This window comes from Myxine glutinosa, chromosome 6 (assembly GCF_964187855.1).
Source record: "Myxine glutinosa chromosome 6, kmMyxGlut1.1, whole genome shotgun sequence".
NCBI lineage: Eukaryota > Metazoa > Chordata > Myxini > Myxiniformes > Myxinidae > Myxine > Myxine glutinosa.
In genome coordinates, this window is record NC_136266.1 from 52,952,226 (window position 1) to 52,966,388 (window position 14,163).

Consider the following 14,163-nt stretch of genomic DNA (forward strand, 5'->3'; position numbering starts at 1 on the left):
AAGAAAGGAATAAATTTAACAGGGAAATGAAAAAAATGGAAAACAGAATGGAGGAGCGACTAGGAAATCAAATCGAGAGGCTAGGAAGCAAAATGGGTGACCACATGCAAAAATCTGGGGAGACCATGGATCGCATGGTGGGCGAGAAGGTCCCAAGGGTGCACGAGGAGGTAACGCGGGTCGAGAAGCGCTGGTTGAGCGAAGCGGAGGAAAGCGCGGGTACAATGACGGGTGTAGAGATCGCGACCCGGGGTTTGGAAAAGCCGGCGACCGCTGAGGTAGGAGAGAAAATTTTATTAAAGCCAGCGGTCGTTGATGTGAATAAAGAAAAAGCAGTAGTGGGAATAATCGAAATTGTAAAAACGACGGAGGTAGCCCAGGAATCGGAGGGAGAAATGGAAACTGTACAAAGTCCGTGCTCACATCACGATGCTGTGCTCATTAATCCTTATAAAGATTTACAGGTGTTGGTGCAGGGAGGAAGAAGAACCCCGAAGGTGAGACGGGCTGCATGTGGTGCCGGGAGATTTTGTAAAAGGGGGTTTGGCGCGAAGAGAATAGTCGCGCGATTGGGGTCAATATGGCACCCGGGCGTTGGTGAAGGGTCCCGTGTGAGTGGAAATAGCACGCGTGTGAAAAAAAAAGTGTGCGTCAAGGGGTGAGCGTGTTACGAAGCGCGAGTGTGATACCGAGTGCGAGCGAGAATGCACGTCGGGATGTACTGAGTGTGACACAGGGAGTGAGAGCAATACGGAGTGTACGTGCGAGGGTGAGAGTGACCCGGAGAGTGAGTTGGTGGTGGAGCGGGTGCAAGGATGCACGTATGGAATGAACGGCGAGGGTGTGCGAGGAAGCACACCTAAGTTGGTCATGGCGCAGGTGTGGGAGAGCCCATGTGAGCGCGTTAGTGGGTGGATGCCAGAGTGCACGCCCATGGTGAGTGGTACGGAGTACGTACCGGGGGAGAGTGTGCAAGACGGTGCGCGAGGTGTGTTAAGGGAGTGTGCGAACGGCGAGTGTGCGCGAGAGGTGTGGTGTGTAACAGGGAGTGCGTCGGTGGAATGGACGGAGTGTGTGGGATGCACTGGAGGCGTTGGAACGCCAGGTTTTGTGAGCGTGAAACGGGTTGCGTATGCAAGTGAAGCATCGACAGTGAACGGGTTAGCGTTTAAGGCGACGGATAGCCGATGCGAGCACTCGGGGGCGCGGTGTGCTTTGTTGGATGCCAGGCCCGGCGCGGATCGATGCTGCGTCGCTTCTCTTCGGAGCGTCGTTGCCGATTCGGGCTTGGGCCCCGCCCCGCACGGTCGAGTCCGGGCCTTGTCGGGCGAGGCGACCGGCCCGGTTCAAGGGCGAGTGGGAGGAAGCGGACGGTGCCCCCTCGCGGGGACGGGGTTCCGACCGGGGCGAGCCTCAGTCATCGGGCCCGGGGACCGTAAGGTACCGAGCCGCGATGATGCGTGGAACCTCGGCCCGAGCATGCCTCCTCCCCAGAGTCGTGAATGCCGGACGGATCCAACTACAGGCGACCAAACCACCCGAATTCATTGCTCGGCTTTGCGAAGCCGAGTTTTAATGATGTGACGACGCACCGAGGCTCAGATAAAGCAGACTGTGATGATGATAATGAGGATAGTGTTTTGGCCCCGAAATTAGAAAAACAAAATTTGATGATTGGCAGAGGATTGGCAGTGATGATTGGTAGTGATTGGCAAATTTTGGATTGGTTGAATTTGGACGAGCAAAATTTATAGTGGGAGATACCCGATGTGGTGGGATGGCAACTCTGTCATCCCTCACAGTCGGGGGCAAAGGAGCACTAGTCTTATGGGGTTTATGGCAGTGTAAGCTCGCCGAGGGAGGGTTAGGATATAATGTGTAGGGACCTAGAAGATGACCTTAGGTAACGTTAAGATTAGGTAGTGACAATGATACCTGCAGTGGGGACGCAGGTAGAGTAGAGTGGATGATAATGACGTGGTATGTGCTTAGTTTAAAGGGAAGACGGGGAGCACTAAGTTAGCAGGGCAACAGGTAGATTAGATGATGCCGTGTGAGTGTTGGAGGTGTATTCAAGTGTATTGAGCAGGGTATGAGTAAATGATTGTGAGTGTGAGTTGTAGTGTGATTGCACAGGTGTGCAACTGAGCAGGTGTATGGAGCAGTGTTTGAGTGAGTGGTGGTGATGAGTATTGTGCTGACCAAATGGTCCAGGAAGGAAGGAGGGTGCAGGTGCAACCAGGTGTGATTGCACAGCTGTGCAACAACAGGTGAATGGAGAATGGTTGTATGAAATACATGGAGTGTGGAATACCTGGAGTGTGGAATATATGGAGTATTGGAATGGATGGTCGTGGAGTGAGTATGGTGGAAACTATGGAGTGGAGTGGATGGTGCGAAGGTGTGAATGGGGGAAGGATGGACCCCCATCACGAATACCCGGGGCGGGTAGTGTAAGTGTTAGGTAGAGGGTACAGGTAAATTGTGGTTGGATATTGGCATCTGTGGTGCGTGGTGAAAGAATGGTGTTTGGATGGGTGCATTAGTGTTGTGGAAATGGCTGGGCGTGTAGCCTGTTAGTGTGTGTAGTTGGTTTGGGCACTCCACCACTGTGAGGATGTCGGCCAGGTGAGGCCGCAGGTGGGCTCTGGGAGCCGGTAGAGTTGTTGTGGATGGGGCCCGAGGATCCGGAGGACGGACCCGGGTAGCCCAGTGCCAGAGGGCACCAAGGGGTGACAGAGCCAGGAGGGGCCTTCCCCAGTTAGATAGGTTAGGGTGAGGAGCTAGGTAAGCTCGGGTGGCAACTGCAGTGGTGGAGGTGTGCAGGTGGGTAGACCTGCTGGGAGAGCTACACGCCCCAGCCCAGAAATTGTGCAAGGGCACCGGGAGTTGAATCGGGGGAGTGAGACCCCAAATTGAGAAGCACCACAGTTTGGTCAATGGGAATTGGTTTTTAGAACCCATAGTGTAAGTTGGCCGATGGATTGGCAGGGAAAGAACCCGGGTAGTGTAAAGTGTATTAAAGTCATTTAGAAAGTAGTTAGGATTGAAGTCTCCTCGCACCATCTGCATCCACTCACCTGGGATGACGTACCTCCACACCATGCCAGGTGGTTTTTATTATGTTTGATGCAAATGTTTGGAATGTGAGACGCATCATGACGTGGGTGTGACATTGTGCTTGATGTTCCATCTCTCCCTCCTTATGAGGATTGATGATGAATTGGTGATGGCAAATTTTGGTTAGAGGGAGTGAAGACGAATTTGGTATGGGGGGAAGATGTGATGGTAGCGACGGATTTGTAAATGTGTAGATTGTTGTACATATGGGGTAAGGGCAAGGGTAGTGTAGGTGACAGGGGGGGTGACGTACGGTAGGGACGAGCTTTCTCACTTCGCTCTCCGTACGCACTTCACCTTGCATTGCCTTGATTGATGTGTACCCTTGTGACCTTACCCCTCGCTCATCTGTCTTTCCCCCCTTTGTCTCCCACATGAGGACCTGAGCGCCACTGGGCGCTGAGGGGAGCGTGCGTGAGTCCGCCATTGTGCGCCCGGAACTCCCAGAACCAGCTGTCTGCATCGATGCACCACCTTATGGACCACCTGTGGCCGAGCACCACTTATGGACCCCATGGGTTGGGGCATGGCCCCTCTGCTGGAACCGGCCATGAGGGCCCGAAATCTTGCTGGCGGACCTTGGCCACAGGGCACCGATGCCCCACAGGTGAACCATACATAGTCGGCCCCTGTGGGCCATAAATAAATATAAAATGGACACGTTGGGTGCATTTTAATTCCACCAATAGGCCGCCAGCAAAGAAGATGACAACACCTGGAAAATAATAATAGCCAGCAGAGGGAGCCGAAGAGCAAGAGACCACCTGCAGGGTTAGGGGTTGTTGTTTTTATTTTTTATTCATGAACAATGATGACTGTGCACCAATTGGTGCTTGAGGGTGTGTTGGTGCGTTTTGGGTGCTTTCACGGTGCGTCGATGCAGAGCAGACTGTCCCTCCCCCCCCCCAAAAGAACAATCACAGGTCCTGGGTTAGTTTTGTAAATAAAAGCAGAGTCATTGTAAATAATGCTCCCCACCGTCAGTGTATAGTTTGAAGACCATTCCGCAATTCGGTTAGCTGTGGGCGTGAGTCTGTTAGGTAGGGTGCAATGGAGCAGCGGAACATATGTATTTATGTTTTAAAACTGTCGCACTCAGGGTCAGGTTAAAAGTAGAGGGAACTACACCTACGTGTCACACTAAGCTAAAGTTATAGGCCCGGGACGTGCCTAAGAGGAGGAGGGTGCAGTGTTGCGGATATGAGGATTGTATTTTTTTTATTGTGTTGTATTATAGATTAAATTGTTGTGAAATATGCTTTATTCTGGACCCTCCTGCCTCCCGTGTTGTATAAAGGCCAAAGGGCGTTCCCGTAGTTAATTCCATAAAGCATACACGGCAGCCAATCATAGATTTCCCCCTGGTTGATAGTTATATCTTTATTATGTGTATTAGGGTAAGGCCTTGTCTTCCATTAAGATGACACTCCTTTGCACCAAGTGAAATAGATAGATTCCTTTCATTCCCCATTCCCACTCCCAAAACTTTCATTGCCAAGCCTCAATTGCAAATTACATCCCCTCCAAAACCACCATTGAACATGTGCTCGGATCGGGGAAGAAAGGCGGGTCCCCACCTCGTCATAGAGGGGAGGAGCGAGTCAGCCCCACTCAACCAACCACAAACAAGGGGTTGGACTTGGAGAGGGTGTGGAGAGAAACATCAAGGAGGTTCGCGAAGGTTGGGGGGCGGGGCCTATATAACCTGCCGCGGGACGCTCCCCAAGCAGATGAGCTTTGACAAGAGTACATTGAGATCACCCAAGGAAGCTTTGTACACAGCAACGGCTGATCAAGTGGGCCGATGTTTGTTCCTGAGCTGGTGTTTTTCCGAGCAGAGTCCGAGGCTGGCATGTGAGCAAAAGAACATAGAGAACATCAAGGAGATCATCATCCAGGGAAGCACAAAGCCCGCTATTCGTTGCCTTGCTCGCCAGCAGCAGCAGACAACAGCAGCAGCAGCGGCGGCCACAGCAGCAACCACCGCCGCTTGGGGCCTGGACGGCGGTTTTGAGCAGGGCCGCGAAGGAACGGCAGCTGCCAAACGCGCCGATCATGCTGCAGTACCAGTGGACCTTCCTTTCCCTCCAGCCATCCACCTCCTGCCTTTCCATCCTTCTTGTGTACGTGAGTTTGTTCTGTTTGTTTTGTCCCCTGGGTATTTAATTAAGCTCGTATAAGCTGGCGTTGCACTGTGTCTCTAAAATCTTCTGTATATTATTTTATTATCTTTCCTTCTCCTTGTTATTTTTGGGTGTAAATAGAAATAAATTATATTCGTATTTCCAACCTTTTTGTCTTCTTCTTCTTCACATCCGTGTCGCCTTAGTCTTTTCCCTATTGAATATCTGTGGCGCGATCCGGCCAACGTTCGGGGATCGGGTTAATCGGGGTAACTGTTAGGCCGCGGTGCCATCCGCTCGGCAAACCAACATCCTTATCCGTGGGCCGTAACAATATTATATATATATATATATATATATATATATATATATATATATATATATATATATATATATATATATATATATATATATATATATATATATATATATATATATATATTTATATATATATATATATATATATATATATATATATATATATATATATATATATATATATATATATATATATATATATACGTCAGCCATTGGGGTTTAAACCCCATGACTCAATTGATCATAAACATCTGAAATTATATATCGTGCTTCTGAAAACTGATTTGAACTCAGCTGCAGGCAGAGGCGAGTGGACAAAATGTGCTTTCGAGACTCGAGGTACAGGGTGGATCCTTAGCCCAGTAAACAAGTCCTTGAATGTATGTGCCAGATAGTAGATAAAATGCTCGCGACCCCACGTACAGGGAAAACATGTCGCCAAACGCCTTCTTCACAAAGGGAATAATTAATTATATATCTTTGTGGTTTCTAGTATGTCTCCTAAATCAAGGATGTAACCAACCTTGGAAAGAAATATAGACATTACACATCCTTTGATAGTTATTGTATTCAGCATGTGTATCCAATCATTCATCTACCATTTAGCCTCGTGTATGAGAATATTTTCTTCGGCCTGCGCTCGGTCTGATATGTTTAGATAAAGAGCCAAAAGGCTCAGCCTATCCTATGCTTACATCTTTTTGTCTAAGTTTGGCCTTCTTCAGGAAGGGACGAGGGAAGGTGGGTCTTTATGGCCCAGGTTTTGCTATGTCTTTAGCGCAGATTCTTGTCTGATATTTGGCTATAAATGAAATGCCTTTTTACTTATTTTGCAGCGAGTGTCTTGAGGAACTGCCCGCTGCGTGTTAGGCGGTGCATTCTCGAGCCTTGCTCCACACTGTGTGTTTGTAATCGATCCCATTAAACATTGTTGCTCTGATTCTTCTTCTTCTTCCTTCCCTTGAGGTCTTAGACCGACAATTTTGGTGTCAGGAGTGGGATCATCCAAGTGTGCAGACGAGGTGGACCCTCACGTTCCAGGTCGGGAAGGAGGCCTGCCGGCATCAAATTTGGGTAAGCATTTTTGCACATCGAAATTGAAGCCTCCTGCCTTGCTTTGGCCGTGTGGACCTCTGTCGGCTGTACTACCTGGCTTGCATTCCGAACCATATTTAGTTTAAACCAGAGCAGCAGTGGGTAACGAATCGATTATACAGGGCGCCCGAGATAAGGAGGGATATCCCTCAGGTAAGCTTCCTGCGTGGGAAGCAGGTAGACCCATATGTGGGTGATAGATAATAGGTGTTAAGTTACTCCGGCGTGAGAACTGCGTTTAAGGTTAGGGATCGGGGGGCGACCCGATCTTAGGACTACCAGGAGGGACTAGCCCAAGAAAGGTAGGACGATGAGTATTTTAAGTTAAGCTACGCACTGGATGTGTTGGAGTGAGCACAGGTATGTTGTGTGCTGAGTGGAAGCGGTGCTGCATTGTCGAGCATGCTTCCAAGGAAGACTTTGGGATGCTAGAGTTGGAAGCGTTTTTGTTTTGTATCTCAAGGGAGATATTGGTTATTTCTTATATGTGGAAATAGAAAATGTTTATGTGATTTTTGGAGAATAAAGGGTCAGTCACATGGTATTTGTGTATAAGGGAATGAATGATCTGTCATTGCAGCGTGTATTTGTGTTTATTGTGTGAGTCATTGAAGTGTGTCATGGATTGACAAGGGGTTCCCCAAATTGCCTACAGGCGTTGGGCAATCCGGATGAGTAAAATTGGCAGGGAATAATGAGTATGTTATGGAGAGCATGTGTAGACAGGGCTTTAAAACAAGTGTTCAATTACATCCCCACATTAACGGCTCTCCAAATGTAGCAAGGGAGAATGGGAGTGAAAGTCAAAAATGATAGGCTGTCAACCGACTGGGTGTTTATTCAACGGCATGGCCGGGCTTGTATTTGGCCGACTTGGGATGGCAGAATGCGTTGAATGAAGGCAAGAATGACATGTGATGCTGACGTGAGTCCAATCGGAAGAATGGATGGTTATGGTTTCACCCGGTCTGTTTATCTGTCTGTCTGTCCGGACACAGAGCTCTTGGGGAAAGCCAGAATGGGTTGGGGTGACCAGGATGGATGATGGACCGACTGCGGAAAACGCCAGTAAGGCGTCGATACAATGTTGAACACCGAACGGTCCATGTGTTGGACAACAATGAAGGGTTCATAATTAATTTGGCACCTCAGGACAGACGAGTTCGATTTGAGATGGTGGAACTGCCACCCAAAGCGGCACATATGGTCAGGGCGGTCCCCACGACTCCAGGGGACTCCGATGGATTGCTCAACACCGTCACCCCGTCACTATGGGCGCAACACGAGAATGAAGTAGGGCGCATTAGGAATGCACCTCCGTTGGTGATTCCAATTAAAGAAGGGTTACCTTTACCACACATTCGGCAGTACCCACTTCGGCACGAGGCCGACGCAGGCATTTTTCCGGTGATAGAATCGCTCGTGCAGCAAGGAATAATAATCGAAACCAACAGCCCATGTAACTCCCCCATTTTCCCAGTGCCAAAACCAATGACAGGAAAGTGGCGATTTGTGCAGGATTTGCGAGAGATTAATAAAATAATTCAGGGTATTCATCCGGTTGTACCAAATGCAGAAGTTTTGATGACTTCCATTCCGCCAGATGCTACACATTTTACAGTCATAGACTTGTGTTCCGCCTTCTTTTCAGTGCCAATAGCTCCAGAGTCCCAGTACCTCTTCGCTTTCACCTTCCGGGGGAGACAATTCACCTGGACAGTGCTTCCGCAGGGTTTCGCAGATAGCCCTACCTTGTTTTCACGAGCGCTGCACCGCGATCTCGCAGATGTCCAATTGGAAGGCGGCTCGGTGCTGTTGCAGTACATCGACGACTTATTAATCTGCTCTCCATCCCAGGCAGCCTGCGAGACGGATTCACTAGCGCTGTTAAATGCGCTAGCCGAGAAAGGCCACAAAGTAGGCCGGGAAAAATTGCAATTTGTGCGGGAAATAGTTACATACTTGGGACACGCGATTTCGCATGGGAGACGCGAGCTCAACGCGAGCCGGGTCACTGCCATCATGGAAACCCCGTTGCCTCGTACACAAAGGGAGGTGTTGCGATTTTTGGGAATGGCAGGGTATTGTCGTACATGGATAATTGACTATGCGTTATTAGCAAAACCTCTGTATGAGGCGACGAAAAACGACCAGCCACGGATGGTGAACTGGACGGACAATCGAATACGCTGCTACGAAGGACTCAAACGAGCCCTGGTAACGGCCCCAACCTTGGGCCTTCCCGATTATAAAAAGGCCTTCACACTTTTCACCCATGCAGTAGGGGGATTCGCGCAATCCGTGTTAACTCAGACTCATGGAGATAAGGAACGTCCGGTAGCCTATTTCAGCAAAAAGCTTGATGCGGTAGAACAAGGCTTTCCGCTGCGTTTACAAGCCGTGGCGGCTGCCCGATACGCAGTTGAGCGGACGGCCGACATAGTAATGGGACATGCTGTCCTTTTACAGGTACCGCATTGCGTCCATACGCTACTACAACAGCGAAACACACAGCATCTCACAGCCACTCGACTGATGCAATATGAAACGGCATTAATTATGGCACCCAACGTGACGGTGATGCGGTGTACCGTTCTTAACCCAGCGACACTTTTGCCAACAAAGGAGGAGGGAATCCCGCACGTTTGTACGGACGTGGTCCAATTAATATCCACGGTAAGGCCCGACTTACAGGACACACCGCTACAGGAAGCCGATCACACCTATTACGTCGATGGTTCAGCCAAACGGGCTTGGGACGGATCCCTGTTATCTGGGTACGCAGTATGCTCGGATACGGAGACGGTCGAAAGCGGCCGCCTCCCGCCCACCTGGTCAGCACAACAAGCTGAACTGTACGCACTCACGAGAGCGTGCGAAGTAAGCGAGGAAAAGGCAGTGACAATTTATACTGACTCGGCATACGCACACGGAGTGGTCCACGACAAAGGGGCCATATGGAAAATGAGAGGGTTCCTCACTTCAGCGGGAGCACTCATTAAAAATGGGGACTTAGTGCGTAATCTGCTTCATAGTATTATGCTTCCACGTGAAATAGCTGTAGTTAAATGCCGAGGTCACCAGCGTACAGACGACGCTGTGGCCCGTGGAAACGCCCGAGCCGACGAAGCAGCAGCACAAGCGGCAAACCAACAGATTGGGTATAATATGCCAGTAGTTACGCGCAAACAGGGCGCTAAAGCGACCGCCCAGACAGACGTTCCGACATCCGCACCTACAGAGTTCGATGTAATACAATTACAAGCCGTGGCCTCAAACATAGAACATCAAGATTGGATTAAATTGGGAGCTCAGCGCCCCGCGGAAGGACAAATGTGGACGATTAATGACAAACCCGTGGCACCGCGAGCTTTATTGCCATGGTTGGCACGCATGGCGCATCAAAATGGCCATGTGTGCCATAGGGGGGTGATGAGGCAGGTCACTTCCACCTGGGCAGCACCAGGCCTTTCGGCTGCGGTTACCATGGTCTGTCGCTCGTGCGCTATATGTCAACGGCATAATAGGGGGGCACCCCCCAGACGCCGCCACAACGCGGGTCACCCGGCTCCCGTCGGGCCGTTCTGTCATATCCAGTTCGATTTTTTCAATTTACCGCCTTGTATGTCCTTTAAGCATGTATTGGTAGTGGTGGACATGTTCACCAAGTGGGTGGAGGCCTACCCATGCGTCAGGGCTGACGCTATAACGGTGGCCAAGTGCCTTTTGCGGCACTTTATATGTCGATTCGGTGTCCCGCAGAAAGTGTCATCCGATCAGGGCGGGCACTTCACAGGTGACGTCATTAAAGCCGTGTTAAAGGCCTTGGGAGTGATAGTCGTTCCACTGTGTTTACTACCCACAATCGGTGGGACTTGTAGAACGAACGAATGGCACACTGAAAGGTAAGTTGGCAAAGATTTGCGACGAGACAGGCCTCAAGTGGCCGGAGGCCCTTCCGCTAGCGTTAATGAGCGTGCGCTCTACTCCAGGGCGCACCACTGGTCTCTCTCCGCACGAGATATTGATGGGTCGGCCCATGAGCTTGCCGGTATCGGCGCCAGTGGATATGGCAGCCCTTGAATTACCTATCATGGATGACATGCTTCTAAAGTTTTGCATAGGTTTGTCCCATGTGGCACGCAGCATACATGAACGTGTTCGGGAGGCCCTGCCGGAGCCAGCAAGCAAGCCTATCCACACCTTCGAGGCAGGAGATTACGTGCTGGTGAAGCATTTCACCCGTAAGACTGCGCTCGAACCAAGGTGGACGGGGCCATACCAAGTTCTTCTGATCACACCAACAGCGGTGTTTTGTGAGGGCAAGTCGTCCTGGGTACATGCCACACATTGTAAGTTGGCCATACCCACAAACACAGACACCTCAAACGCACCACCACAGATCGAGGATGCTGCACCACCGCCTGTTAGGGGTGGCAATCACACTTAGTTTAATATACCGCTTTGCCAGCACTGGGGACATGAGGGCATGGGCGAACACGGAGACATATGCATATGGCGACCAAACCATTAAGGTCTACCGGCAGAGAGTTATCTGGGGCCAGAGGCTAAAACAGGTGTCTGCAACAGGTGCATGGGATGCTAAGAGAGGTATTAGAGGACATTGGATTGACTTTAAATTGAAATGAAAATTGAAAGGGTGGATTAGGAAAATGAATTTGTTCAAATAATCGTGGCATCTGTGGGATGCAACAATTTTGTGCCAGAATAGTGTATGGGAGCCGTCATCTGGGAAGCGTCGTTAAATGGCAGTAGGTTTAGACAGATATTGAAAGGGTTCGTGCAATGTCATTTTGGGGCTTATGGCTCGCCATTGTCTGTCTGCCAGTTATGGTGGGCAGAGGGAAGAGGGAGTGATACTGCTCTGGCCTCTTGCTCGGCAGAATTGAGTATTGCTGGTTTTACCCCTGTTCAAAATTGAGCTCTCGAGAGCTGATTAACATTAGGATGCATCTCTCAAGGGACCCCTGGGTGGTCTCGAGAGCTGAGGTGTGAAATATGATGACGTTGTCTTATGGACACTTTGTGAGTGGCTAGACATGTGCCTGAAAGGGGAAATTATATTCATAACTCATGTGGGTTGTGTCTGAAGAAAAGGTTTAAAAGGAAGTGTGAAGAAGGTCATGGAAAGTGCAAAGATGATTGGAGTGGAAAGTCGAATCAGATGGATTATTTGTCAATGACAGGTGACTGCAGGAATTGATGAGAAAGTGGAGGAAAAGGTTATAAAAAGTTAATGGAAAAGGCAGGAAATAAAGGAAAGTGGTTAGTTATGGACTGTTGTTTCGTGATAAGAAGGTAATACAAGGGGTTGGCTTGCACTGGGGGGGAAATGGTTGGTAAATCATGTATTATTAGATGTAGGGAAGATGATTAAAAGGAAGGTATTTTCGGAAATTGGTGAAAGTAAATATGGCATTCGAATTTCCAGACACGACACAGGAAATGCGGCTATGAATAAGCCAACCATCTGAGAGATAAGGTAACTAAATGCCAATTGGTGGGACGGGGGGGCTAGGAATTTGATCATGGTGTGTGTAAGAAAGTATTTTTCAGGATGGACAATGAAGAAACCGCCGTCGGAAGACCATGATCTTGACCATAGAGGCCGTCGACCTGAATGGGTCCTTCAACAAGGCAGATGTGACCGGCGCTTCAGAATTTTGTATTGATTTTTGTGATGACTGTGATACTTGTGTTGAAAAATCCCTTGTGGGAACTGGCTGATGCCTATATTGATTTTTGTGATGACTGTGATACTTGTGTGGAAAACCCCTTGCGTGTACTGGCTAACGCCTCTTATGTATTATGAATGATTGGCTAATAGATAGTCTCGCATTAGTAATGGAACGAATTGGAAACGAAACCCGAATCGCAGAACTACAATTGGAAAACGAATTAGTGCATATGCGAACGATGGTGATGCAGAATCAAGTGGCTTTGGATATGTTGTTGGCAGAAAAGGAAGGAGTATGTGGGGTAATCGATGAACCTATTGATGCTTGGGATTCTGATAATGATTATTTTAGTTGGGATGATTATACCTGTGATTTAGAAAGTGTAGGTTCTTTTAAAGGTTATTGCTATTATGCCAGCAGTAAGGAGTGGATGGCAAACATGTATCCGGAAGAACCACCCTCACCACCACTTACACCACCCAGCAATCACATGTACAAGGCTCGATGGCATTGGACGTCGATTGTTTGCCCTAATTCGCGAGGACCACGCCTGCATAAGGAGGGCCCTAAATCTGGCTGGCAACCGGGTCGCACCTACGCCGCTGCGAGGGTGGATTCGGAATCCGGCCGGGCGGCAGCAATCTCTTAACCAGGCGCCGTCGTCGCGAATTATGGCTAACAATTTATACGTTGAATGTTAGATGGCCAGTTAGGGCCGGTATCTCTCTTTGAGCAGACGTGACGCTATGTCGTGCCTGGCATGTGACTAATTGGGATGCTGACCACTGGGATATACGGTGTCTTTCCAAGGAGGTGTCTTGTCAAGACAAAGGAAGGAACTGTCAGCCATTGGGGTTTAAACCCCATGACTCAATTGATCATAAACATCTGAAATTATATATCGTGCTTCTGAAAACTGATTTGAACTCAGCTGCAGGCAGAGGCGAGTGGACAAAATGTGCTTTCGAGACTCGAGGTACAGGGTGGATCCTTAGCCCAGTAAACAAGTCCTTGAATGTATGTGCCAGACAGTAGATAAAATGCTCGCGACCCACGTACAGGGAAAACATGTCGCCAAACGCCTTCTTCACAAAGGGAATAATTAATTATATATCTTTGTGGTTTCTAGTATGTCTCCTAAATCAAGGATGTAACCAACCTTGGAAAGAAATATAGACATTACACATCCTTTGATAGTTATTGTATTCAGCATGTGTATCCAATCATTCATCTACCATTTAGCCTAGTGTATGAGAATATTTTCTTCGGCCTGCGCTCGGGTCTGATATGTTTAGATAAAGAGCCAAAAGGCTCAGCCTATCCTATGCTTACATCTTTTTGTCTAAGTTTGGCCTTCTTCAGGAAGGGACGAGGGAAGGTGGGTCTTTATGGCCCAGGTTTTGCTATGTCTTTAGCGCAGATTCTTGTCTGATATTTGGCTATAAATGAAATGCCTTTTTACTTATTTTGCAGCGAGTGTCTTGAGGAACTGCCCGCTGCGTGTTAGGCGGTGCATTCTCGAGCCTTGCTCCACACTGTGTGTTTGTAATCGATCCCATTAAACATTGTTGCTCTGATTCTTCTTCTTCTTCCTTCCCTTGAGGTCTTAGACCGACATATATATATATATATATATATATATGTATATATATATATTTATGTATATATATATATATATTTATGTATATATATATATATTTATGTATATATATTTATGTATGTATATATATATATATTTATGTTTATGTATGTATATATATATATATATTTATGTATGTATATATATATATATATTTATGTATATATAT

The 14,163-nt window shown here is 48.3% G+C and overlaps 1 long non-coding RNA gene across 1 annotated transcript; it reads left to right on the top strand.

Moving 5' to 3' along the window:
- Positions 1 to 6,210: 6,210 nt before the first annotated feature.
- LOC144892606 (uncharacterized) lies at positions 6,211 to 13,932 on the top strand. Its single transcript, XR_013623804.1, has 2 exons — positions 6,211 to 6,635; positions 10,803 to 13,932. It is a non-coding gene; the product is annotated as an uncharacterized LOC144892606 (long non-coding RNA).
- The last annotated feature ends 231 nt before the right edge of the window (positions 13,933 to 14,163 follow it).